General features: G+C 41.2%; 1 protein-coding gene across 1 annotated transcript in view; it reads right to left on the minus strand.

Moving 5' to 3' along the window:
* The window catches only part of FRMD3 (FERM domain containing 3), a 359,195-nt gene that overhangs the window by 119,985 nt on the left and 233,655 nt on the right, over positions 1–5,555 (minus strand). The gene's annotated exons all lie outside the window — the stretch shown is intronic.

The following is a 5,555-nucleotide window of genomic DNA, read 5'->3' on the forward strand; positions in this document are numbered from 1 at the left end:
TGTCCAGAGCAGATATGGACTATAGACCACCTGGTGACTTAACACATCTGTTTACATTTCTGGTCCCTGTCATTGCTGTGTTCTCAAAAAAAATTTTTTCTCTTCCTCTTCTTCCCACCCCTTGTGACAGATAAATTGCCCATAAGCACCATTCAGATTTTGGCCTAGTGAGAGACATTTTAGCCTGTGAGGTGGAAAAAAATGTCGCTGCACACGATTAGTTTCCCCAAATGATGGTGCCTTTGAACTAGACCAAGAGTTTTAAAATGGAGTCAGCCAAGCACAGATACTTCTTTGTAGATTATTTTTTAAAGAGCATTTATCCATGAAGGAGCTACTCATATGGAAATTAACATTTTTATTACTTCCTGTCTTATTGGAATCAAAATAGTACTGGGTTAACACTGTAGTTGATGGTCATGATTCTAGAATGTTCTGATTACATCAAATATCCGAAATACAATTCTTTCAGAGCGCGATCACCTTATGCGATTGTAGAGGATCTCCAGCCTTCCAACACACCTTCAGTCACAAGATGCCCATGGCCTTGCAGTATTACCTTGTGAATGCGTATCAGCATAGTGAAATGTACTTAGCTAAACCCACTACCCAACCAGGGCTCCTCTGTTTTACAATAAGCAGGAATGAAATCATCGGTCAACACTACCACATCTGTGTGGAGACAAGTTGTTTAAGTAGAAAGAGCTATCATCATCAAATATTAATGCATAAGGAGGATGATATAATATGGAAAATATATCTTTAAGAAAATTTGTAAAGTATCCAATTTGTGAGAGAGCCTGGCAGCATCTTGCTGGCTATCTCAGCAGAGAAAAGTGCGCGCGCGCACACACAAACACACACACATTGCTGTTGTTAGGTGCTGTCAAATCAATTCCAACTCATAGAGACCCTGGGTACAACAAAAGGAAACACTGCTTGGTCCTCTGCCATCCTCAAAATTGTTCTTTGCTTGAGCCCATGATTGCAGCCAGTGTCAGTTTGTCTTGCTGAGGGCCTTCGCCCTTTTCCCTGCTGCACCTCCATTTTACCAAGCATGGTGGCCTTCTCAAGGGACCTGTCTCTTCTAATGTTCAAAGCATGAGCGAGGAAGTCTCACCCACCTGGCATCAAAGAAGTACTCTGGCTGTATCTTCCAAGATTGCTCTGCTGGTTCTTCTGGCTGTCTGGGGTACTTTCAATATGCTTTGTCAGCACCAGAATCCACACACACCGACGAACTCTTCCCACAGATCAGTCCCTACTTCCCTAGCCTACTTCCTTGTCTGAGTTGGTTGCCCCTAATGTGGCTCTATGTTTCCTAGATTTAAGAAAAAAGCATTTTTCTGGCTGTCTAGAAGAAAATGGATAACTTTTATAGACAATGTGGGGAAAATTACAAATTTTTGTCAAGTCACCCAACTTTCACCAAAAAACCTCAAACTCAATACCGCCGAGGGGATGCCGACTCATCGCGATCCCACAGGACAGAGTAGAATTGCTCCTCTGGATTTCTGAGGCTGTAAGTCTTTACAGAAAGAGACAAACTGGTCTTTCTCCCTCAGAGCAACTAGGGGCTTCCAATACTGACCCGGCAATGAGCAACCAGACTCTTAACCCACTACACCCTCAGGGCTCCTATAGAAGTGATCGTCTCTCTTCCTGTCTTTCCTCTCTTTCTTTTATTAGTCCTCAAAATCAGCACACGTGAATAAGTAAACATAACTGAGGAATGTAGACAGTCAGACAGATAGACACTATCTTCTTTCTCTTTCCTTGACTTTATCCTGCCACTTCTGTCCTTTCTGCTGTCAAGTTCATCTATATTCTTCCCCCTTTGTGGCACGCAAATATATTCAAATATGGGAAGGATTTAAAATAAAATCTGTTCTTACCAAATCACATTATATATGTTATTTTATTTTTCTCACTTAATTCTATATCCTGGACATTCCAATGATGTCAGTAATCATTGAGTCGACTCTGAAATCTGGCCATCCCTCTTGGACCATAGAATTATGTCTATAACAACTGTGAATTATTCATATGGACATGCCAGACTTTATTCAACTATCTCCTTTCGATCGTCATGCATGTTGCTTCTACATTTTTGCAATTCAAGTAAATCCATAACATACCTACATCTTAGCACACAGACCACTGAGTACATGTGCTTCTGTTTCTACAGAACAGGAGCCCACAAGTTGAACTGTTGGAATAGGAAAATGTTTTCAAGGGACCATTTCAAATAAAGTCCAGTGACTGAAAGAGAGTTGGAGTAAAGCACATTGTGGAAGATGGCCCCACTTTCTTACACCTGTGAAGATTTGCAGGCTGGGAGGCTAGTCCACTCTGCCCTGTAGGGTCGCTATGAGTCGGCATTGACTCGGTGGAGTGATATTGGTTTTGTGTAAGTAGTGTTCAGTCACTTAAAAATTTAATTAATGTAATTAGGTTCTGAGCTGGCTTATACTGGTGTAGTTTTCTTTTCTCCACTGTGTTTTAAATTCTATACCATTGGCTAAGTTAATAACACTATCAGTAAAATTACCATATGCCCCAGGGAGATGATTAATAATGTTCTTTAACATAAAATGACAATGATGTCTCTAAGGTAAACCAGAAACATAAAACAGTAGATGCATGAATGAGTCTTGGGTTTTCACTTAATTCTAACCCCAAGCTAAGAACATTAGTTCTTATGTCACGGTCCTGGTTGATGCTCGTCCTCATGAAGAGATCACTGAAGATACGGGTGCTATAACAAAGTGTGGGCAAGAAACCAATGGTGCCCAGCTGGCAAAACGAAGAGTGTCTGGGATCTTGAAGGCTGGTTTCGAAACAAGCAGCTATCTAAGTGAGGCATCAACTAAGTCCACATGGAAGAAGCACACCAACTTGTGTGATCCAAGGATTGTAAACAATATAATCCAAATCTCAAGGAGGGAATGGTATCATAGATTAAATTGTCAGCACCTGGTTTTCAGAAGGTGATGGATGATAGTAGAAGCCCAAATCCAGTTGCACAGTCCATACATGGATTAAGCTACCGGTGAATCTCCTCTGATCATAGCTGAGGGATGTCAATAGCTCTGTTATCAGACAGAGAGCATTGTAGGGTTGATACTGGCAGGCATAGGTTACAATGCAATCTCTTATCATTTGATCTCCCCTTTGACCCATTTTAAAGCTGTTTCCGTTTGTTTGTTTTTTTAATGAAGGGGAATAACCCGTGAATAAATCATCTGGTGAATCCCCTCTGATTATGGACCAGGGATGTGAATAGTTTTGCTAACATGCACAGTTCAACTCAGACACAATGTTGCCTGGAGTCAGAGCTCACTGCTTCTGGGGTTTTCACCAATAGCCTTTCTTGAACCTTTTTAATTATAAATAGGATTTTTCTTATTATTAAGGGAAATGTCACTTAATTTTTCTTAAAATCCAGAAGTCTTCCTCCATTCACCAAATGAATAGGAAAAATCAAAACTGTAACTCTAGGAATATAACAAACACATGATGTTTCTCATACACCGTCTAGCTTACAGCTATGGAAATCTCCCCATAAATGTCTTAAATGACAGCTTAAGGATCAAGCCCGTGACTCTAACAGAAAGTAAGTCAATTCTCACACCTGGAAGACATTTCTTTTGAGCCTCCATCTTCAGCCGTTATCAGAAAGAAAAGGGATCAATTTGTCAGACTTTCAGAATAAGGGGACATATTGCACAGAGTCTGATGCTGCCCACAGAACCTCGAACAGCCAATACATATGAAGCTTGCTTTCCAAATGATCCTAAGTAGCCTTTAGAAGCCCCCAGTCTTTCAGTGCAACTTATACCTCTTTATTCTGGACCAAATGCACACTCACCCTCCTCTGTCTTCCTGGGAAGTTCTCTAGAAAGAAAGCAAAGGAGCAACCTCCACCTCACCACTGTCATGTGGTGCACACAGCAACACCAAAGAATTCATCTATGCTGCCTTCTATAAGCAAACCGCCCAGCAGATGGACTATTTCTGCAATGCACACGGGGACACGTGAACATCAGAAGCGCGGACTACTGCTCACTGGGTGAGCTCTAGCTCTGGGGTACACTTACTTGTGTCAACTGTAGTGAACTCAGGCTATACAACGACAGCTCACTTCAAGTAAGAGATGGTTATTATCATTTGACGACAACCGTTACCGTCATCAATTAGAGAGGGTCCCTTCATCACTCTAAGTAAAATATAACCAGCAGCCTCTATTAACACTATCCCTTCTACTTCCAAAGCAGACATTATTTTTAATTGTATCTAGTTTCTTCTCCAATTATAGTTCTCTCTTAGGCTTTGAACACACACACACACACAGGCTGAGGGACACACATGCAGACAGTACATGAACTCACACCAGAAATCCTCTCTAGAGGATACTGTGATGCTGTGCAATTTCTCCCTTACTCTTAGACTTCTCAGATGGCCTGTCTGCCTGTTCAGGGGAAGGTGAACTTCTACTCTTCAAGTTCACCATTTGCACAAATTGCTTTCCAAAACACACAGTCTCGGTGTCTTTATCAGTAAAATGCGGATAATAATACAACAGAGCAGAAGTCTGAAAACTTTCTGCAAAAAGCCAGAGAGTAAATATTTACCATTTTGTGGGTTCCATAGTCTCTGTCTCAATCACTCTGAACCACACTGTTGAAATGGGCAAAAGTCACTTCAGACAATATGTTAACAAATGGGCATGACTATATTCCTAAAAGGGGCCCCTGGGGCGTGTAAATGGCTAACTCATTCAGCTGCTAACCAAAAGGTTGGAGGGTTGTGTTCACCTAGAGGTATGTTGGAAGAAAAGTCTGGCAATCTACTTCTAAAACATTAGCTATTGAAAACCACGTGAAGTTTTACTGTGACACATAGGGGTTGCCAGATGTTGGGGTCAACTCAGTAGTAACTGAGTCAGTTCTATATTTCTAAAAAAAACCCTGATATTTAAATTTCATATAAATTTCTTCCAGGATGAATACTATCCATCTTTCCATTTCTCCACATAAGCACTCAAAAATGTAAAATCTAATCTTTGCCCATGACCAAGTTGTGCAAACAGAACAAGGGAATATTGCGTGGTTGGAATTCAGGAAATGTATGTGACAGAATTGTATCCTCTCACAATACTTATTCAATCTAAATGCTGAGCAAATAGCCAGAGAAGTTAGATTATATGAAGAAGAATACGGCATCAGGATTGGAGGAAGTCTTACTAAGAACCTGCAAATGCGGATTACTTGCTGGAAGTGAGCAGGACTTGAAGCACTTGCTGATGAAGGTCAAGATTGCAACCTTCAGTGTGGATTACAATTCAATGTGAGGAAGACTAAGATCCTCACCACTGGACCAAGAGGGAACAACATGATAAATGGAGAAAAGATGGAAGTTGTCACGAATGTTGTCTTTCCTGAATGAGGGGGAGTGCAGAGTGGAGACCCAAAGCCCATCTGTAGACAATTGGACATCCCCTTACAGAAGAGTCACAAGGAAAAGAAGAGCCAGTCAGGGTGCAGTATAGCACC

This window comes from Echinops telfairi, unplaced genomic scaffold (genome assembly GCF_000313985.2).
Source record: "Echinops telfairi isolate 266 unplaced genomic scaffold, ASM31398v2 ScPeMD7_7429;HRSCAF=8467, whole genome shotgun sequence".
Taxonomy (NCBI): Eukaryota; Metazoa; Chordata; class Mammalia; order Afrosoricida; family Tenrecidae; genus Echinops; species Echinops telfairi.